Source organism: Trachurus japonicus, chromosome 7 (genome assembly GCF_045865225.1).
Source record: "Trachurus japonicus isolate A0001 chromosome 7, Traja_1.0".
In the NCBI taxonomy this organism is placed as follows: Eukaryota; Metazoa; Chordata; class Actinopteri; order Carangiformes; family Carangidae; genus Trachurus; species Trachurus japonicus.
In genome coordinates, this window is record NC_140913.1 from 25721893 (window position 1) to 25745108 (window position 23216).

General features: G+C 42.5%; 1 protein-coding gene across 6 annotated transcripts in view; it reads left to right on the forward strand.

The window, feature by feature from the left end:
- Positions 1–23216, forward strand: part of LOC146984888 (synaptotagmin-2-like) — a 60209-nt gene that overhangs the window by 19992 nt on the left and 17001 nt on the right. For 3 of the 6 annotated variants that reach the window (XM_085782457.1, XM_085782461.1, XM_085782459.1), the window contains one exon: positions 5700–5767. The exons of 1 other annotated variant lie outside the window; for it this stretch is intronic. The gene's annotated coding sequence lies outside the window, so the exon portion shown is untranslated. Of the gene's footprint in view, positions 1–5699; positions 5768–11360; positions 11592–23216 lie in introns of those variants that run through there. 2 more of the 6 variants (XM_085782460.1, XM_085782462.1) reach the window with 1 other exon arrangement.

The following is a 23216-nucleotide window of genomic DNA, read 5'->3' on the forward strand; positions in this document are numbered from 1 at the left end:
ATTTAAGAGTATGTTGAATATAATGTTTAAAATTATGATCTAATCAGTGTGCGATCACCTGAATCTATAAGAACCATGTTTTCCACAAAAGCAGTGTCGTGTTCCTACAGTAGCCCAGAATGGACAAGTGAAATGCTAACTCTTAAGAGGACATTAGTCCTGCTACTGGTTCTCCTACACATTTGGGAAGGGAAGGCTGAGGGCAGGAATATTCAATCTGAAACCTGACGTCTAGATGGCACTAAATCCTACACACACTGGTCCTTTATGTCCCGTCAACGAACCTACCTTAGCAGTATTATACAACCAATCTTAAAGAAGATTATAAATCTATATGATGCTAAATACGAAGCTGCTCATTTTGGGAAACAGAGGCAACGTAAAATCAGGTATATTTGGTGGAATAAAGTCATTTATTCCAAAGCATTCACAGGATTTCATGATGTTGAAGTCACCTTTACCTGCCTGTCAGAAATTCCTTATGCACAGCAGCAAACAGGCTTTTGCAGGTTTGCATTCATGCATTGGTCCACGTTTGTGTTGAAATTTTTGTGCTTGTGATGAAAATGTGCATGTGTGTTGTGTCATCTGAAGGCCAGTTCTTTAATGTGTTTGCCTGCCTTCTGGCTCCATGTTAAACCCCTGCATTGCAGCACTGCCAGTGGGATTTCAGCAGGCACGGCCCGTTTTTTTTTTCTTCCTCTAACCCTCCATCCTCACAATAGAGAGATTAAATTTGGGCCAGATCCCTCCTGCGTGGAAAGCTCCTCGCTCACACATGCACATCTTCCAGTGCTCATACGCTACGCTCCAGAGAGCGCAGGGCAGCTGAGAGCCTCCAAAAGTCTCCTGTAGGCTCTTTTTGCCCCACATGAATCCACCGCCCGCCCCTGTCTGAGTGGGAGCAACAGTCATGGAGAGCCACGTGTCTTAGAGACAGACACAGACAGAGAACGAGAGACTGAGATAGACAGAGTGAGAGAGAGAGGGAGATGGAGAGCGAAAAAAGAAAACATGGGATCCTTGGGGGCTCAGTGCTGTCTGAGAAGCCGCACGGTAATCTTGTTAAAGAATGGAAAGGGGCTCTGGAGTTTGGTGCTGAGTGACTTTTCCAGTTGTTTGGACTACATGGTCCTCTTCATCAAACAGAGATCAATTGGCGAACACGGGGCAGCATAAATCAGAGAGGAAGGCTCTTTCTTTTGGACTCGAGTGTGATTTTTAGCAGTTTGGAAGATCAGGAGAAAGCTTTATTTCAGTTCTCTCTCTCTCCGCCGACTGAGAGATCAGTCTACAGAGCCAGAACGTTCCTCCAGGAATTTTTTTCTTTCTTAAGATTCTGGGAAACATTTCAACAACTTGGACTGTTGACAAATGAAAAAGAAGGGGAATTTGTGGCATTTGTGGCAGTGATTGTGATCATATTTTTGACATGACTATTAGTGGTTTCAGAAGATGATAACACACAAGAATTTAGAGCTACAAGTATTGTTGGTGTTTATATTGTGGACTGTCAGCTCAGAAAGTGCTGAACAGACTGAACAGTACTGCAACATAGGTCTTTATAACATTGTGTATTTAAGAATAAAGAAGCAGTAATCAATGAAAAAGAAAACATTCAGAACTTCAGATTGTCTTCTCTGTTTGTATGCTGTGTGTTAGGGGTGTCAAGGACTTTTCCTAATTTGGATATATAGCCTAATTTTATTGGAAAAAAACATCCAAGCATTCGATTGTGAAGATGAATATTCGATTATGAAAAAAAAATAGAGCTAGCATGACTGTGCCTCATTACTTCTCCGATGGGCCCAGGCCACTGCACTGAATCAACTGTGTGATGAACAGGAGCCACACAACATCACACTCATTGATTGAGAATGAAATGTGGATCAAGAGATCAGAGAGAGTGAGTTTCACTCCAATCAATCTAAAAAGCCTCCTTTGGTAATATTTTCTTTTTTTGACCTCAGTCAGTAGATAACCTGTGTATAAACTTGTATAAGCTGCAGTTACAGCCCACATTTCCTGTATCTCCATCTGAAACAAGTAGTTACGTCTCTCATGGGCATAATTCTCACAAATAGATGTTTAAATGGCTTGAGCCAATGTAGAAAGGTCATCATTTTGGCATTGTAATGGTATGTTTTGATCAGATTTGATAACCTACAATGATGCCAACTATTTTCAAATGAAGGTAGTCAAAGCCTGCATGGAAGGTCACTAGATACAATATGTCATAGGTCAGTATGTCACATGCCAGTGTACATAGTAGAGTGACATCATAACATAATTGTTATATTTACATGCATCATATTCAAAATTTAGACAGTGGGAGCACATTTCACACCGTCGATCCAGGAGCCACATGAGGGTCACTGAGATATTTTTCCCACTAGATTTGTTGTTTTTTTGTTAAAGGGCTCTTAAATGTCACCAGATCTAGCAAGAAAATCACTAATTTGGCAGCAACTCCACCATCTTACCCAATGAATACTAATTGGTGCACATAAGTGTGTGCTCATTGTCAGAGTTGCAGCCACTTTGAACCAGTGAGAAGAAAGTAAGAGACAAAAATTTGACATGGGGAAATAACCAAAATTGCTCCGTCACAATACAGTGTTTTCTTATAATATCCGATTACTTACAATAAAGTGATGCTAAAGATCAGCCTCAGACATTAATTAAACTACTCCATCACAATACTCCAGTGAGGTGACAGCCAAAATGATTTTGTGAGTCTGTCCTGCAATAAAACTCACATCAAGGTTTCAGGTTTGTAATGTTGATGAACGGTTGCAGAGACTGTGTTTTAGCGTAATTCAGAACAATTGCACCAATTTAAAGCTGTCAGACCTGTGGCGAATGGGAAAAAAAAGTCGACATTCATTCCTCTCTGGTAACACCTTCAACCTGACCTTTAGTGATTTGGCTTATCAAAGTTCATTTCGATAGAACTCCTCTGCCAGCATGGTTCAGTGACGCTGACTTGTAATGGAAACCAAAGGACAGGGTCTTCATTAGATTGTCTTTTCCTCTGCATAGTCTGGTCCCTCGGGGACATAAATAGGTGTGGGAAAGATCCAATTATGTTCACCAAGAGGCAATTCCCCTTAACATGATTGTATCTAAGAATCTGCACATCAGGCCCTGTCGCCACTGTCAGCAAGCCAATTTATGATCATTCAAGATTTTCTCTTTTTTTTTTCTTCAATTGGGATTTGACCTTATATTTGTCCTCATGTTAAAGCTTTTACATTGCCCTTCAAATGATGGTATTGCATAAGATGTAGGCCTATAACAGACGATATGATTTACATTAAGGATCGGGATTTGAATCAGGTTTGATTGAGTGTTTTTTATTGTCAGATTTTGCATTCAGCCCTTGCTATTTGACCTTTCTATTGGAAACAAAGAAAATGCCACGTGTATTGTTGGAGTGCTGCAATGTGAAGCAGTGTTGAAGCTTTTCTCCTTGTCACTGCAGGCCTTCAGCTCCCTGCAAACAACTCACTTTGACAGTTTCATAGTGTTTCTATGAGGACTGCAGGTACTTCATTGTGTAATAACCTGGAGTTCCCCGGTCTACTCTCTTCGCTGTACCATGAAATTATTCCTTAGTCTTGTGCTGAGATTTTTCATCAGTCGTCCTGTTGTCTAGAAATGCTTTGAGCTGGGTGTGTTCACATTAAAAAGGTCATGAACACAAGGTATAGAAAAGGATTCCTCTCAGTACTGTATCTTCACAATGTTTGTTTTTTTCAGCATAGATTTTATGGCACCAGCAAGGGAAAATGATGAATTGATCTCAAGGGTGTTGCTTTAATAGCTATGCCAGTGAGAAAATGAACACTTTACCATATCTAGAGAAGTAAAATCTATGGTTAATACACATAACTCACAGACGAAAAACTGTTGTGGCGGAGGCAGATTTAAACAGTTTTCCTTCACTGAAGTGCACAAATTGAAGATGGTTATCTCTCCCAGTGGATGTCATTCATGATACAATTACAATAAAGCAATTAAGTCCAGTGAGTCATGAAATTGATTGTTTTGCCAAAATAGGTGAAGGAAATTAGGCCACAAATAGAAAATCCTCAAAGGTCTGTGGAAAAGCACAGATGGAATTTGCCCCATCATAAAAGTTTGTCAAGTCTCTCATCAGCAAAATTGTGATCTGCAAGCGTGGAGCTAAGGAAGTGACTCAGCTCAGATTGTTGTGGCCTAAAAAAACAGGTAGACATATGGTGAAACACTTATTTGTTTACCTCCTGAGAGTTACATGAGGAGACTACGTGCTCTAGATACGGAGCCTCAGCCAAGATACTGTATGATGTGTTAGCAGAAGGGGTTCTGGGTTGAAACCTGCTGGCCGGCCTCAACGTTTCTGTGTCTGCATGTGTTTCCTCTGGCCTGTTCCCACAATCTAAACACATGCATGTTAGGTTGATCAGTGACTTTGAATTGCCTGTTAGGTATGAACATGAGCGGGAAAGGTTGTATATCTCAACTGTCCAGGGTGTAGCCCACTCTCATCTAATGTCAGAATTGGCCATCCCAGATCTGCATGGCTAATAATGAGTAAATAAATGCATAAAGAGTGAGATTTGGAGCTGCTGGAAGGGCCAGGCTAGCTGCTTCCCCCTGTTCAGTCAGTGTGCTAGGCTAAGCTAAGTGGCTGCTAGCTGTAGCGTCATATTTAGCATAGAGACAGCGTAGTTAGTATCAGTCTTCTTGTCAAATAACTGGCAAGAAAGCAATGGAGCAAACATTTTAAAATGTCAAGCCAAGCCATTAACATTCAAATCTTTGTTTTACAGTCAAGTCAGACTGGAGTTTAAACACCAACATCTAATATCTCACTATGAGAGCCGTTCACAAATCTTTATAGCTCATTTTGGTTTCCTTGAAATTTAGCGTTGCTTGGTTCTCAGTCTGTTATTTGTGTAACAGCAGCATGTCGGTGTTGCTCATTTGTCAAAACCTGCCTGTTGTTTTGGTTCAATAAAACACCTCCTCTGCTAAAATATTCATAAATGACTCATGAACTCCTCTTCAGTGGTCGACCCTGGAAACAACTGGTTTTGTGAACTCAAAAGCTCAGTTGACCCAGGAGGACTGAACTTCAAAAGGTGGTTCAGAAAAAGCTCTCTCAGGTATTGAAATGTTGATTCACAGCTATTTTTCCAAAGAGAGTCATTAGGACACGGTAATGACAATGAATTAATTCAATAACTGGGGAGCTGTCATGTGCAACGGATAGCTGCCAGTGATAATTCATTCGTCCTGCAGCTCGGTGGATCAAAACATTTGGCTGCCGGCGTCTATCAGCTTGTTTATGTGTGAGAGAGAGAGACAGCTATCAATACTCTTCCCCTGGCTCGCAAACAATTTCTGCTGTATTGTGCAAATCGAAAGTTTTAATTTGTTTTTACCCACGTTTAATAGTTTTAATTTGGAAATGCTAATCACTCGCTAGGTGTGTGAGGAGTGAGATTTAATGTAGTGGATTATCTCGAAATGATACACACACTATTCTAGCTACTTTCAAATCAGTCAAACTGTGTTGGTGTGCATAATCCAAGAGGATTAAGCTTCAGTAAAAGTTTAAAATCATCTTTTAAGGAGATACTTTCAGCACAGATGTTTCCTTGACTGGAAGCCTGAACTTAAGCCCTCACCACAGTGTCTTTCTCTTTCAGGGTTTCCGACTGACAGCGTTCCCACTGTGATTTCCTCCAGCTACTTTCCAAGATTCGAGATTCTGGCTGTAAGTGTATCCATCGTGTGTCTGTGGAGACTCTGAGCTTCTACTGTGAACTTGAAGGCTGGGAGATAGGGAGGAAAAAAGGAGGGGGGGGGGGCGGAGGAGGAGGAGGAGCTGGAGCAGGAGCAGGGGGATTCTTCATCAGAGCAGTCCAGTGTCATTGCTGTGACCGTCCTTTTTAAAAGGAGACAGATCACTGCACATTGTTACATGCCTCCATCCTCTGCAGCTCCCCTCTCAGAAATATCACCATCCCTCATTGTCTCAGAAACCAAGACTTTCCACTGAAGGCATGGCCCAGATGTTAGACCGTCTATGGCTGGATGCTTTCTCAAACTGTCCCATAATATTGCACTCGATGAGCTGTGGGCTACAGCAGCACTAATTGACCTGAAAAGATAAGTGCTGAGTATCATTAATTGAGTAGTAGATACTTGATCTAAATCTGGAGAATTGGGGTTTTTCATATTTTCCGGCAATCGGCGGCGTACTACAGTCTGGGTAAATACTGTAGATCAGAGCCTTGCGTAATCACATGTGTGGACTCCACTAGATGTCAGCAGCATGAAACATTGTGTGTTGGGTTTTCCCTGCACTCCCCCCATCTGTTTTTATAGAAGAAGCGTTGCATGTGCTGGGGGAGGAAGAGGACGAGGAGGAAGAGGAGGAGGAGGGGGGGGGGGCGGGGCACTGCAGTGTGTAGTGAGCAGGGGAAGGCGTGGTGAAGATGAAGGTGCAGCCCACTGTGAGCAAGCATGATTTACTGTAGGACCGGCTCTTTGTGCGCCGGTCTCCAGCGTACCCCTGCACACTCCAGCACTCAGCTGATTAATCAGAGTCATTTCCATGAGTGATGGAAGCTCCAGTGCCTGAGGGGCTACAGAAAGCTAATAAACCCCAGCGGACAACAGCCACGCCTGGAAGAGGACGGTTTCTGGCCCCGCTGCTTTTATACCGGCTCCGTTAGTACAACCATCTGCCATTATTCAGCCCCTCGCTGCCCCATGTCAGCCTTATCGTTATTAACATTGATCAGCTCAGTATCACTGAATGAGAATTCATGCCCCTGGGGACTCGTGGTGCACAATTAGTTGTCTGAATATGCAGCAATATTAGAGATTGTAGTCCAACTAAATGTATCGTGATGCTATAATGTATTGTAGACATATGGTTTTTCCAGAACAACTGAAGATTTGGCCTTATCTCTGGTTTTCAGTGAGTCACCGCCACAGATGAATAAGGCAAAAAAGAATCCTCCTATTCCATTAAGATAATACTTTACATCATGAATAAAGCTCATGAAACTCCTTCTTTTTATACCTTTTTTTAAAAACTAGTATTAACATATTTCAGGCCATTTATGAGACAGAGGAAATCCCTTATAAACTGACATTATCAAGTTGACATGGGAAATTTGCTGGTTGCTAATTTGCAAATGGCTGCTTATTTACACATCTAACAGATATGAAGTGACATTGATATTAATTCGGGGTTGTGTTTCTGGGCACCTTGTAAATGTAAACCCAATATTCAAGCTTCTTTATCTCTGTTTTGGTGTCTACATGCTTCGGTCCCTCTGTCCTCCAACTAGCTGCTAACTTTGTCCATCTGCTGTTTGGTGTTGGAGCAGGTAGATTACAGGCTTTTTATGGAAAGACTATATACAGTAACTAGGGATAGTTCACCTGAACAGTGAAGGCAGAGTCCTTTAAACTGAAACAATGAGGTAAATATCAACTGGATCTTTAGGTCAGTGGATTAAATGAGTGCATATATGCATTTCACTTGATTAGATATAGATGATGGTAACGAGAGAAAGCTTTTTATTTGGTATGTTCTTCATATTTGAACTCAATTCAAATTCTTCCATATTATGTAACATATTTTTGAATAATATAGAATCAGCTGCTCTAAAAGGCTTTACACAACTGGAGCATGATTATAACGATCAATCAATCGATTGCAGGGACAATCAAATGAAATATTTGCTTCTCAAATGACTGAATCGATGATAAAATTAAATTTCCAGTGATTACATGGCTAAACGTTTCACATTGCTCATAGGTCTTATTATATACATCGTTTTAAGAAAGTGGCCTTCATTGGTGTTGAAAGAATTTATTATATGCTTGTCTCAGGTGGTATAGTTATAGTTTATGAATACTTGTGTATATTGATTTGTACAATCTATCAGGCTACATGTTAAATTGAAATTGATATCAGCTCAGTTGCCCGTTGGTCTAAATTGTCATTTTAACCTGCACTATCAGTTGGAGCACTGTGATTCTGGCCTTTTCGTAGCAGCAGTGTGAAAACACTTTATGGAAACACGGCCCGAGCAGAGAGGTTTCCCTCTCACTCTCACTGCCAGATCTAAAAAAAAAATTAGGCCAACACAATAAAATACAAAGTAGTGCATTGTTGCACCACCTCACATCTACAGCACTGCAACTCAAGACAGAATCAGATCTAATCCCTGACTGGCTGCCACAGCGTTGTACATTTACCGCACATACATGAAGGCAGCAGCCACCAAAGAGAATTTGAGATCGGGGGGTGGAGGCAGCGACAACGCTTCACTGCTTCATGTTTAAAGCCATCGCAGACATAAATCTTGATACTTGGTACAGTCAAACGCCAGATGCTGTCATATGTTTCTGCATGTGTGCTCCATCTTTTTTATGCAAATGTGGGTGTTGTTTTTTTTTCAGTTTTTTGTTTGGTTCCTGTGTAGAGAAAAGAAGCATCACAGTCTATTTTTTTCTTAGTCATCCTTGCCCCTTTTTCCTCTTTTCTGGCTTTCACTGCCGTCTCAGAAACACTGTTACCCCTGTTTAAGAATGCTGTGTGACTTTAATCACTGCACACACGCACGTGGCATTACATGTGATTTTTGGTGGTAAAAGCTGGGTAGGGCAACGCATTTTAATGGCTTCTCAACGTCATTGACTGAACGGCTTTAGCACATGGCTGTGAGCTCCATGCAGTTAGTCTCCACAACACGCCCGCCTTATTAAATATGTATTGTAAGTTGCACTAAATCTCTCTGGAGCCTTGGCCTGTTTAGTTCAAAGTGAGGTCTGGAGGAGTGTTTTTTTTTTTTTTGTGGTACTTTTTTACTCAATGAAATGATGCTGATCATTACGAGATGATTAGCGTGTGTGGTGTAGTCAGCAATACAAAACCCCGACGAGAGAATTGACAGTGTGTCTCATGTCTCATGGGACAGGTGCCAGTGTTGCTCACCATGGGTTTACCCAGCATGCTATGAATCTCAGTTGGATCAATATCCTGTTCCCACTCAGACAGTGAATCAGTCCAGCCTGGGTGTCAGGGCACTGGGCTGTGAGATATCTCTTACAATGTAGAGACGGGATACAGGGTTCACTAGCTCTATAGCAGAAATGCTATTATTGTTATAGTCGCTATAGAGACAATAGAAGAAATCCGCTTTATTTTGTCTAAATAGCAGTGGTGGTCTGCCATTTTACTTTCACCCTATACACAAAACAATATGGAGGCAGAGAGCTGGAGCAGCCACCCTCTGGCTTTGGATCTGTTTCTGTGATCCTAAAGCTGATGTTCTGTGTTTTTTTTTCTTCTTATTGTCAGCAAATCCCGTGAAAAGACCAAAATCAACAATCAACTGATCCTGCAAACAAGGATTTGTCTGTGTAGCCAAAGTCTGGTTTCAATTATTCTTCCGATACCATAGAGGGGGTTTTTGTCCCCCCCTCCCAAAAAAAACCCACACCCGTGTGCCAAACCAGCGGTTCACTGGATGACACTGTCCGTCCCTGCGATGAGCACATTTGACCCGTATTACACCTGTCCACTGCATTCACCTGCTGCTGTAAATGCACACGTGCAGCAAATATAGATCCATTCACGGGTTAAACTAGTCCCCAATAAATTCACCACTGACTCCTGTATGAATAACATTTGTTCAAACCAGGGTTGGGCAGTGTTTGTAGGATCCTACCGAGCCTTTATGAATATGAAACCATGTGTATTTTCAACTAGTTATTAAAGATTTATGTCAACAGGGAGGAGAGGGCTTTGGACTGGGAGCCACAGATGTGTGAGGGAGTTCAGAGAGACAGACTAACAGAATGTTGATCTTTATAATAAGAAAGATACAGAATTACTCCTAACCTTTATTTCGTGAGTTTGTAACGGTCCAGCACGTTCTGGAAGACAAATGAAATGCGTAACAAGACATACAGTGCTGCTCTTGTGTCATTTTTCTTCATGTGCGTATTACCACGACACCTTCATCGCTCTTATAATTACGAGATCACTTCTAATTCAGAACCACCTTCCACATATTACCACCTGGACATAATGGATAAATGGTTTTTGCCACAGACAGAGAACATATTGCGATCTTCTTTGTTCAGTTGTGTATTTTAAGATAGCAAAGAGTCATCTCTCTTTTCTCATCCTGTCTCTCCTCTCCCTTCCATTTTTACTGATTGAGACCTTATTGATTTCTGGTTCAAGTGCTCATTGCTGGCCAATAAGGAGGGTGATTCACTTAGGGGACGATGAGGATTCTCGGTGACACACACTAATACCCGGAGGGCTCCAAACTGTCTGGTTCAGTGTTGGTGTTAAGCCAACGACTGCGTCACCACGTCATGTCATTAAACAAGCAGATTCATACAGTAATGTGCCTGCAATGAAGGGGGGGAAAAAGCAGGGAGATTAGGGGTCTGGGTGGCATCGCTGACGATTTAGCAGTGGAAGTATTTATGATTTTTTCTTTCTTAAGTCTTTTTTTTCGTGATTTTAGTGACAGGACCAGTTCCCAAACCCTCAGAAGCTTAAATAAAGCAGCATGAAAAAAGAGAAACTTTCTGAGATATTTTACATCACACCAAAAAACTCCAGTACACAGATATACACGGTTGAGTCATATACTATATATCCTGCAGGTATTTGTGTCGTGGTCATAAGATTAAAATCTTCCTTGATGACAGTGGGAGTGGTGCAAGTCCAAAGACATAATTCAGATAAATGGATGTAGATGGCGAGAGGGAAAGAGAGAGAGAGGGAGGGAGACTCAGCAGCAGGCTGCTTGCTGCCGTAAGCACTCAGCAAATGACATGCTTCTTCTGGTCTTTGTCCCATTATCCAGAGGTCTCATCTACAATGTGTCATTTTCGTTTTACTAATTTACACCCACTGTTTTTTTCATGCACTTGCAGCCATGTAAAGCTCAGGAACATATCAGAGCCCCGTGGAGGCAGCAGTGCTTGTTTGATGATGGAGGGTGCCGGTCGGACAGTTAGAGCACATGGATGCTTTTGGAATTTGCCCCTTATGCGTTGGGCTGGGGCACAGATTGCTGCATACAGCACCTTGTGAGCAGCATCGCAAATCAGACGGCCGGGCAGTGAGTGCCGGAGCGGAGGGGAGAGATGGAAGATGACGAGAAAGCGATGGGGAAGGGAACAAGGGGGGAGGGGGGGGAGGAGGGGAGGGGGATCCTTCCAGTGAAAGAGACAGAAATAGTGGAGAGAGAGAGAGAGAGAGTGAGGGAGAGGAGGAGGAGGAGGGGATTGAGAGAAACAGAGGTGGGGGTAGGCACAGGGAGAATGAGTGAGCATGTGTATGTGTGTGAGAGAGTGTGTGTGTGTGTGTCTATGGGAGAACAAGTAGTGCTGCAGTGGAAACAGTGCGAGGAGGACTGCAGTTTCTGGTGCTGATGGGAGAGCGGTCGAGGGACGGTATTTAAGGCACTGTTACATTAACCCTAAGTGCCTCTTTGGTGAATGGGTTAGCTTGTTGTGGAGAACAGGATTACGGAATTACGGTAGTGCTGGTAAGGGTGTGTTTCAACTCTCCTCTCAGCTTTGCTTGAACACCTCCTGTAAGGAATTTTAAAATACACTTGGAGATATTTTTGTGGATTACGATTGGCTGCAGACTGACTTTCATTCTTTTATTGCTTATTGATTTATACCATAATACACTGTTCAGGCTGTGTGCATGTTACTTCCTGGTGCATGTGGTCCAAACTTTACTCATAAGGTACGTGAAAGAAAATACCGAGCTTCTCCTGGATCCAGCTAGTGTCTTCATGCAAACTGTATGCAATCTGTTTATAATTTCACATCAGGGACAGCTGCATGGATTTTTTTTTTTTTTTTAGAAGGGGGTTCGGTGGTGTAGCTGTGTATCTAGATTATTCTCATTGATCATGCCTCATTTAGCTTGCCTTGTGGGTGTAGCACTTCTTTCCTGGAGAATGTCCAGGAGGCTGCCCTGCTGACAGATGCTCTGCTTACCCCTGTAGCTACAGCGGTGTCTCTCACAGCCTCCCTCAACACCAGGAAACAGTGAAGTGGAGCCAAAAAAAAAAAGAAAAAAGAAAAGACAGTACACTACTACACTAAAAATACCTCAGGTGAGCTGTATTATATCCACAATGCAACAAAGCAGGCACATAGGACGGAGCTCTTTGTGTTTTGAGAGAGAGTAGCAGGACGTAAAGAGAGGCTGACAGTTGTGCTGAGGAGCGTGGAGAGTGGAGGGGTGGGGATTTTATAAAGTGCTGCAGGATGCTCTTTTTTTCTGCTGTCTCTCATGGGACCTATACCACAGGCAGCACTGAGGTAACAGTACCAAGGACAAAACCTATCTTTGGCTACCTCTTGCTGCCTAATGTGCTGACTCCTGGTCTCCTGCATCATTAGCACCAGAGAGTTTTCATTAGATCAAGTTTAATTCAAAATCGTTACAACACACCGACTAAAAATAGCAAAGGTGTTTTTGTTGGGAGCCTGAGGATTTTGGCCCGGTGTGAACCTCAAAACAAACCCAAACACAATTTTTTTTTTTTTTTTTACATTACGCACAAAGTGAATCATCTGTCCCTCTGTCTTCACCGGGCTTTGTGTCCTGAAGTCACATCATGACGTCTAAATCAGGTTTTTATTTTATTTTCCCCAGAGTCACTGTGGTGGTGATTACCAGGGATAGTCAATGGGTTTTATTTGGAGAGGTCATGTGACCACTCAGGTTTCAAAGTATAGTAAACAAACAGGGTTTGTTTGGAGGCCGTGAGTGGGATCACTGGATGTGGATGTGTACTGTATATTCAGCTGCACTGTACCTGCATACGTGTTTACTTCTCCAATATCCAGGGAGCAGGAGGCTGTGTGATACTGAGCATGCTCTGAAGATGCTTTTTTTTTTTTGTCAGGCTCTAAAACATTCAGACAGGCTCATTAAGTCTGTACCTCAGGCACGCCGCTCCCAGTGGCTCTCACACTGAGAAATACTCTCCAAGTTCCTCATACATAACCAGAAAAATGAGAGGATGCTTTGAAGTTCACCAGTCTTATTTCTTTTTCCTGTTTCCTCCCTCCAAGAGGCCAGCTGGTGCCCAAATGCTGGAACTGCTCAAAGAAGAAGAGGCGAGAGAAAAGAGGCTTATTCTCAGTGTGTAGCTGTCTAAATTGTGTCTCCCTCACTGTGTGCACCCTCTTTCACCTATATAACCACTGTTTTCCTGCTCCCCGCTGCTTCATTAGATTGTAATATACGATCTCTCGGCTTAGGTTGAATTCCACAAGCAGAAACAGAAGACAGAGCCAATTGCACTGGACCCTGTGAATGAGTCAGTGATTTTACCCTCTGACACATTAACACAACTATCTTTTTGTGATTGCTCAGCTGCTGCCAGCTTCTCACTCCAGGTGAGAGCTGAGCTTTCCCAGTCCTGGCCCCAGCCCATGTAATGGTGTGTTGCTGCTGGCAGGCTGGCCAGAGAGAGTCAGAGAGCTTCGGTGTTAAACGGTCAGACGCTATCACCAGTCTGAGCATCCCACTGTGCTGACGGGGCATGTTCTTCACTTCTTTTTTTTTTAATCTTTAGAAGGAGAAAAACATGCCAGATTTTTTTTTTGTTGTTGTGGAGGAGAGGATTGGTGATGGTCAGAGAGCGAAGCACTGAGCAGGCTAACATTCTCGCTGTGGAGAATGAGTGAAATGATTTTCACTGTGTTTCATCATACCGGGGATGTTTTGAGTAATTCCTACAATTTTACAGCATAAACCTTTGAGTTTACCATGTCATTTTCTTTATAGGAAGTCACACATCAAACCAGTAGTTAGTTTAAAAGGAATCGTTTCATTTTTGGGGAAATGCACTTCTGACAGAGAGTTGGATGAGACGATCAACACCACCCTCATGTCTGTTAATGTAGATTCAGTGCTTCTGTACTGTATAACCAGCAGCTAGTTATCTGAGGGAAGCTGTTAACCTGGCTGTGTCCAGTGGTAACAACCAAATCTTCTTACCAGCTCCTCTGAAGCTCACTAATTTACACTTTATAGCTCTGAAGTGTAAAAACAATTCACCATGTCCCTGTAAAACCCTCTTTACTTGTTGTTGGCCTTTGCACAGATTATGCAAATTAGAAGAAATGTGTTAATTATTGAGCTTTAGAGGTGCTGTAAGGTGGATTTTGTCTCCCCTAGGTCAGAACCAAGCTAGCTGTTCCCTCTGTTTGCAGTCTTTGTGCTAAGCTACTGATTATTTTTCTCAATTAACTGGTACAAAATCTCCACTAGCTATCCAAAATAAATTTCACTTTTTATCACGTGTGGTGAAGACAAGAAGCAGATCAACACATACACGAGAAGCTGAAACCAGCTAATATTTGGCATTTCTTCATTCACATTCACATCATATAATTTAATTTTATTTATCAGTTAATTGACGAATAGTTGCGGCTTTAAAGCTAAGCTAATCAGCAGCTGGTTGCACTTCACATTAAATGGACACACATGAGATTAGCATCGACTTTCTCATCTAACACGGCACCATTGCCAAACTGCTTTAATACAATCACAATGGACGAGTCTGGGTGACAGGAGAAGTGATTTCATATCTCACTCTCTACATATTTTAAAACAAGGATGTCTGTGGCCTATCTGCCGTTCTGCAGAAGCCCCCTCCTCTTTCTCCTCTCAGCCTTACATGCAGATTGGGTCACTATCTCTGTGACAGAATGATTAAACGACCTATCAGGGGACAGGGAGAGGGGTTGTGCTAAGGGGGGCAGAGAGGGAGGATGTATGGCAACTGGCTGTAAATGATCCCTGCAGCTCCTCTCTCAGCATTCAAACCCCAGCGCCTCCCACCTCTTTTTCAAGGACCCCTCCTGATAATAGCTGAGTCACATTCAGCGGGCAGGTGAGAATCAGCATTGTTTTATCTACACAAGCAGGTTTTGTCAATGAGCCTCTCCGGACTGCCCTTTGGGTCAGGAACACAATGGCATATATGAGGGAGAGGCCTTTCTCTAATTCTCCTCAGCGAGATGATTTTGACATCCTTATCTGAGTGGCTGCCCTCTGACCACCACTGTCACCAGCAGGATTTCCTCATGCACACTTGCATTTTGTCAGCGTAAAAAAAAAGTCTAATTGCCATGTTGACGTCTGTGATTGATGGTCAGTCTCTGTTCTTGCGGTTACTTGTATTATTTATGTTTTTGCATTCAGGGTTTTTGTGCAGCCCTGAATGCTGAACGCGGGGCTGATGCCTCAGTAAAGGTCCCGTCCTGAACAGTTGCATAATCAGTTGTTCTGACTGTGTTGCAGATCAGTTCTGAGTCAGATCCAAGTGAATGTGTAAATGTCATTCACTCTGTTGTTTGTTGGTGCAGAGTAAAGGTTAAAGGGACATTGTGTAACTTCTCCTGATGTCTATTCACGAAAATCGATTATTTGGTTCAAAAGTACGTTTTTCATTAATCAGTAATCAACAAACTGAAGTGTTCCTTTCAGCTCTGAATTAGCCGTTCATATCATTCATATCTCCATGGAGCGGGTAAGCTCGGTGCTGCTGCCATGTGGTGTCGCCATGTTTTTACGTTCAGTGGCAGCGTGACGGTAGGAAACCACGGAAACTCAGCGGAGACACCGGAGCTGTCGGCTCAGGTGGAGGTGGCGTCTGTGGAAAGTCACCGCGGTAACGCAGTGAGGAGGAATGGAGCGTTACACTGATGCTGCATTCACCTGCAGTCGGGCAGACGGCCGTCGGTAACAAACCAGATGTCATTTTAGTCACAGAAGTCGAGAGAAAGCCGGTAAAACGTGGGTCAGGTAAACAATACCACATCGCCATGACAACATATTGTCACTTGTATTGTTTTGCCTCGTACTGACGACCACTTGTTTACATAGAGGCTTCAGCCGTTACATGCAGCAGCTGTCGTCCGTCTGCCATCTGCCCAATTTCACGTGAATGCAGCATGAAAAATACGATTGAGTTGCTTGCGATATACAACCGCAACGCTAGATGGGAGTAATTCCTACACAGTGTACCTTTAAAGTCACTGTGCTGACCTGGAAAAAATATAGATTTCTCCAGTTCACCTTAGAAGGGAATAAAATGGTGCTTCATCAAGTAACGTCTACACACAGTTTCAGTCTTTGCCCAGAGCCACCATTAACAGAAGCCTCCTATTGCATTAGACGATGTTCTACAGCGACCCAAACAAGGGGATAATACATACAGTATCTTCATTATGCAGTCAGTGCGTTGTAAGTTGACTTTACTGTTTTAATCACTGTCAAGTACATTTGCTCCACCTGACAGCAGCTCGGCACGCTCCCCGCTGATGCATTTTGGCAGGAGACTCAAAGGCTTTTGGTCAAGAGTTTCAGAATCTTGCTCTGGCACATGTTTTGCACCGTGCGCTTCTTTTTTCGGGGTTTGCCAGAGCTTTTGTCAGTGTCTTGGCTCTGTACCACGAAACGACAAAGGAAGGGAGTGTTTTGCAACTACAGTATACTGTAGGATAGGGCTACCTTGCAGAAATCCGTCTCTGCCACGCACTTGGCGTTTATCTGACTGTGCATGACGGCTAAAATCTGTTCAGCCGCGGGACCTGTACGCTGACTCTATATGAGCGCGAGTGATGTTGGAGAGATACAGGGCGGGATATCTTTATGCAACATGGCTCAGAACACAGCGTTGAGAGATGCAGCAGCTGAAAAGACCACAGTGTGAACGAAGTAGTGCTGTGGAGCCACCGGCAGTCCCTCAGCTCAGTATTTTCATTTACATTCAGCCAAAGACTTTAGAGGGTTTTGTGAAAGTTTTATCAGCATTGAGCTCATTTAATGAATAATAGCAGGAATTACCATCACGACCGTTCTATAATAGTAATAATAATGAATTATTGTGCTTATGCGATTAAATATACTCTTAGGTTTGGCTCAGAACAAGTTCCACACAGTATCTCATCCTTTAGTGGTAAATAAGAAGCAATGTGGCCATCAGTATCCCCCCCTGTAATCCTATTAAACCTTGGCCAAAATGAGACCATTATGACTGTGGGAGCCCCAAGTCCATTTCAGCAGGGGTGAATTACCATAGAGTAGCAAGAGTTCAGGAACAAAGCTGCACATTATCTCTAATTGAAACAAGTCCACCATCTCAGCTCAGCTTTCTGACTACAGTAATGCTCTGTCTGATGGATCTAATAAAATACTATGCCCCTTGTTCTCTAAATGTTCCAGTACACATTTTCAGCTGAAATCCAGTCCAGACAGAGCAGAGGTCAGCTGTGACTCAGAGGTAGTCGAGCCAAGCCAGTGCTCTCTTCCCATTTGATCAAATGTGTTTATCATAAATTCAAGATGCATGTGATGCCTTTTGAACAATTATCCTTCACATCAGACCCTCGATATCTTACGCAACTTGGCGCATGCCTAAAATAGCTCGACAGGAATGGGATGAAATGAAAGAGTCACTCAGCATGAAAAGAATAAATACAAAATTAGAGCACACACACTCATGCAACCTCCCAGAAAGAGATAATCTGCCTCTCCGTGAAAGAAACGCCACTTTGCATAAAGTTTGCTTTTGGGCCTGAATCTGAAATCTTCAAAATTCAGAGTGCCTTCAGTTCTTCTTGTAGATTTTTTAAATAATCCAACCCATGTTACTGTAGCAATCACATTAGTAAGATTTAGAGGAAATGAAGCTGCACAGCTAGTTCAGCTGGAGGCCAAGCACTCCACCCACCCACACATAACCCATAATGTCACAGATGGTGGGGGCCTCAGTGGGGGCTGAATGATTTCACTGGGGTCACATTATTCAGATTGCTTTGTATCTTTCAGGTTCCCTGGTGGTCTGGTGGCCTGTGACAACCGAGCCGTGGCTGTTGTTTCTCTTTGAATACAACAACCTTTCACAATGACTAATATTCAATAGTTAATTTGCCGCCCGACTGCTACTGACTGTTGCCCCTGAGCTGTCGTCACATGACCTTAAATCCAGCTCTCTCTCCGTTTACAGAAGCCATTTTGAAAGAGTGTGTCGACTCGAGACCTTTATACGGTTTTGAACCATGTGCTGCATTTAATTATGGATGAAATGGAAGAAAATCTATGTTCAGAGACTTAAAGACACACATGTTCTTGAATACTCACACACACACACACAGTATAGATCGGCCACTGGCAGACAGCTGTGTGAACTAGTAAAGAGGCAAGTTGTCAGGGCTCGGGGAAAACAAAGGACTCGGCCGTCTGGATGTAGATTGCTAATTAATTGCTGTTCATGGTACTTGTTGTTGTGTAATGAAACAGCTGCATGACTTTAGCGCACTCTCCTTAGGTTGTTTTCTGTTGGATCTGACCTGGGTGCTAATAAGCCCTCGATAAGCACAATATCTCACACATGGTTTGTTCTCCAAGCTGGGGTTTTCCCATCACTGGGGAGGATGTCACATGATGTGGTCAGTAGGTCAGAACACGCATGATATCAGATAAGGAGGCAGCGACATTCGTCATGCATTTACATGTGACAGCGAGGAGACGTAGTTACTGTCATTAGTTTGACAGGTGCGGGATAATTAAGTAAAAGCACTTAGCCTGAAGGCATATTTCTGTTTCCAAATGACTCATATTTTTTCTCTAATGATGATGGAGACAACATATGATGTGGTAATCTATTCGCATGTGTGTTTACTCTTATATTTAAAAAGAAAAAATGCTTACATATTGCATAAAACATATGCATTTTATCTCTTTAAATATGCGTCAAAGAGCACATCCATGGCTTGGGGGCCAAAATGCTGAGCAATGTCTGCTCCAGCATGGGGGCTTTTGTTACATCTCTCGCCCCCTCAATTCTCCATTCCGTGTAATGAAAGCACAAAAATTATTTTAAAAATCCAAAAGGAAATGTGTTTTACTCCAGAGTCAGGGTAAAAGTCCTCATCTCTTACCGGTCTTATTAATAACATCTTAGCTATAAATAATAAAGGAGAAGGTGCAGAGAAGAAGAGAAAGCTATGGCAGGGAAGGCGTTGGAAGTTATTAGCTATCATTTTTTCTTTTCCATTAATGGATAGACTCTGGTTGTATAAAACACAATGTTTTTTCCTGTGGGCACCCGGTATCAAAGACATATCAAATGTAATAATGGGTGTTTATTTCTTTCACAAAATTAAAAGTAGCTGTTTGATCCATTAAATATCACAAAAACAAAAAACCAGCACCCACGCTCAAGCGAATTTCCTCAAAGTCTCCAAACCGCCCTCCTTCACCTTCACGTGTCTCAGCTGGTGCACGTGTTGAACCTTTATGCATCACAGTTAATTTTCAATAAAACTGCTGTTTTAGTGTGCAATATTTTTCTTTTCGCATTCTGTTTGTACAAAGATAAAAGTGCTTGATCCCCATCCAACTCGTAGCAGTGTGTTTAGCGATAAGGGGCCGATCATGCCCATAGCTTAGCTGCTGTGGGCCATGGAGCCGAGCCATTTTGTTTTAACAAATTCTGATGACTCAAACGTTAACGAAATGAGACTCACATTGGGAGATGGAGCTCAAAACTCCCACAGACTACAGTAATCGAGTATTATATGAAATGAATATTGGATAAGAAGTCTATTTTTAGCTTTAATTCATTCAGGGAAGGTTTTTTTTTTTTTTTTCCAGAGCAAGAGCGCTCATGTTTCAGCAGCGCCCTGATATCCTGATATACACTCACAGAGTCACACACGTTCACACCTAAAGCTGCCCATAATGACAACAGTCTCATCTGTTAGACACAGTGCTGCTCCACTGGAGTGGATGGAGGTCTGGAGCCTTGCTCAAGGGCATCTCAGCTCTGTTACTTCCTTTCCAAGATTTAATCTGTTGGTTCACAGATGGAGCCATTAACCTCCCACTAAGAATCACTGTTTTCTTACTTTTGTGTGTGGAAATTGTTGTGGCATTTGTAGTTTAGATCCCTCTGATATTTAACCAAGTTAGTAGCATGACTGTATGGAAGAACATGTTGGCTTTTCAGTCAGAAGGATCAGGCCACACCAGACTGAAGTATCTCAGCATCTATGGACTGCAATGAAATTCTGTACAAACATTGATCGTCCTAAGAGGATGTGGCCCTGTGACCCACAGTCACATATCGGGGTGGGGGATCTGTTAAAAAGATCATATCACAATCTTTATGAGTTGAAAAGCAATCCAATCATGGTAATCGTCATCTGCATTGACTGGTTTTATTCTGAACGTCCTGGCCAGAAGTTGTGATTCTTATCTTTCTGCTGATTCTTTGTTTGTTTGTTTATCTTCTGCTTACAGGCCATGGCATCAGTGCTGTTCTCTGCTTACAAACTGTGTCACAACCACTCTTGAGGTTTTTTTTCTAAGCTCATATTGAGTATTTGTTTGGACAGCACGGTTATTTATTCATGCACATGCAGTGCTTTATGAAAGTGTTTGAATCTTCAGTGGCTGCTGACCAGAAAGCCCAGACTTGTCCCTGACTCGTCCTGCCTCAGGTTGTGCTGCCTACGGGCAAGTCTGTCGTCCCGCAGGCAGGTCTGTCGTCCCCACCATCTTGGACTGCAGCTGGTGATGGTGGTTCACAGATATATTTTGGGGCTTTTTGTGCCTTATGATAGGACAGCGTGGGAAACAGGAATTCAGGGAAGAAAGAAACAGGGATGACATGCAGCAAAGGGCTGTTAGTTGGATTCGAATCCAGTACATTGCCTATGCATTGGTTGCGCTCTGCAGGGTGAGCCACCGGAGCGCCCCCATGATGGTGGTTCTTGTTGTGCTTTGGTGGAGATCTGGTTCATGTGGAGCTTCACAAAACTCACAGAGGCTGCAGAGCAGAACAAGGACTGCTGTCTCCTGCTGCAGTTAGCAGGCTAGATGTTTAATAGTTAACACGGTTACATGACACTTACATTTTATTATTAAATATCCTCATAGAGGAATTTTCTAATGTCTTGATTTGTCTAATAGCTCGACAACAAACTGTCACATAATCATGACCTACTGATTTTGTATTTCTGCTGTCAGAGGTTTGTCAAAATAAACTTTGGAGCGTCCTTTCAAATCTTTTCAGAATAACAGTTTGAACGTAGGCTAATTGCTGTAAAAAAAAAAAATGAAACGTACATTGGCTTGTGGGCAAATGCAGCCACTACCTTAAAGGTATTCAGAAAAGAAATTTGAATTTGAGCCCACTGTGGGTCTTAACATTAGTGTAATAACTCATCTATCAGACGATGTAGCCCAAACTTTGTGCAAAATTATATTTTCGAGTAAATCCGGGATGATTTCGGATGATTTTTCGCATTGGATAATGCAGGCGCACAAATTATATGTCACCCTGCTCACGATTCATCAGCCACACACTGAGCTTGGTCTCACCCCAAGCTTTGAATATCCCGCCCGCTCGATAACGACCGATCAAATTCATTTTCGGGTAGAATAGAAGGAGACGCGACAAACAGGACAAATGGCCATTTCTGAACAGCTTTAAGCAAATTTTAGTTAGCATGCTAACCTATTAAACTAAGATGCTGAACGGGATAATCAGCAAGTTAGCATTCTCATTTTGAACATGTTAGCATTTAGCTGTGCCTATGTGCAGCCTCATAGAGCAGCTAGCATGGCTGTGGTCCAGTCTTTTCAGCAGTTTGGTTTCATACTTAGGTGGTTTCGACATTTCAGGGCTGAGCCGTGGTGACCAACTAGAAGCATTGTCTCCAGTGGCAGCCATTGTTGGTTCACACAGCTAATTCCTCACAAATCGTTACTGTTAAACACCTTGTTTAAAGGTACGGCTTGAAAGGTGTAAGACTGTGTTTTTTAAAGAAAAAGAGGTTTACAGTTGATTCAGTTGAAGCGAGCACTAAGAGCTGGCTGTGAAGCAGGACTAATGGCCGTAATAAAACAATGCTGTAAGTCCATGTCCTCTCTGTCCGTCCTCAGAGTGGAGGAGATAAAATGCTTGAGCACATATCCATGAATGTTAATTTAATTGGACTGGCTTGGCCTGGTGTGAGGGACAAACAGGATGAAATGCACATAAAACCCCAGATGTGAGTGGATGCTTTTAACATTGTCACTATATATACAACAATGTGTCATACAGAGTGGAGACTGCAGCGACGCCTGTCATTTGCTGTTTTATTGAGCTACACATTCATCCCCAAATGTGTCAGATGGATGAAAATGATACTAGGATTTTTATGATTTTATTAGGATCCCCATTAGCTGATGTAGAGTGTTAGATCATAAAAACACGACAACAGATAAGACAAAAATGAAACAACCATTCTGAGTCATTTCATCAATAAGCCTCGGATTGTGTTTCAGTTCCCTTCTCAGTGTATTGTCACAGGATGTTGCTTGTCTGTAACATCAGCCTACACACCAGCCGCAAGTTATTTTAGACACATATATTTCAAAATGTATAAACCCGGTTCTGGCCGTTGAATAATATAAGCGTATCCCTCCTGCTGTCAGTCTCAATGTAAATAATTAATATGTGGTAATAAATAGAAGCAGAATCTCTGGCAGCAAGTTGGAGACCTAGCATTTGAGAAATGGGAGATTCCTCTATTTTTGTCCATATCTCCATGACTTTAATAAAATCAACAGCAGATGTCGCCTCTTGTTATGCTTGTCATCTTTCACTGCTTTCTGAATTGAGGTCTCACCCAATCACTCATCACTCTGCTGGCAGGCTGCTTTCAGCTGCACTTGTCACACTGTGATTTCTGGAACCGATAAGAGCTCTGATTGAACATTTGTTTGGCCTGTTGAAACACAACTGGAGAAGGGCTTGCAGTTGTTCATTTTGGATTTTTTTTGACACGCTTAAACACCTTTTCCTGGACCAGGCAGTGTTGGCTCGAGAACGGAGTGAGGTCCAGACAAAACAAAGGTGTCATAAATGGCGGATTGATGGTTATTTCTTATAAATATTGTAGGTAACTGATCTCCAATCATTACCCGCTGACCTCACCACCCTGTGAAATATGTTAGAAACACTATAAAATGGCAGACTCTGTGGCGTTGACCACTGCAATCAGTCATTTTATGAAGTACTGGTACAAAGATAAAGGGCTCAGGCCTTGGGTGAGTTATAGAAAACAGCTAAATCATA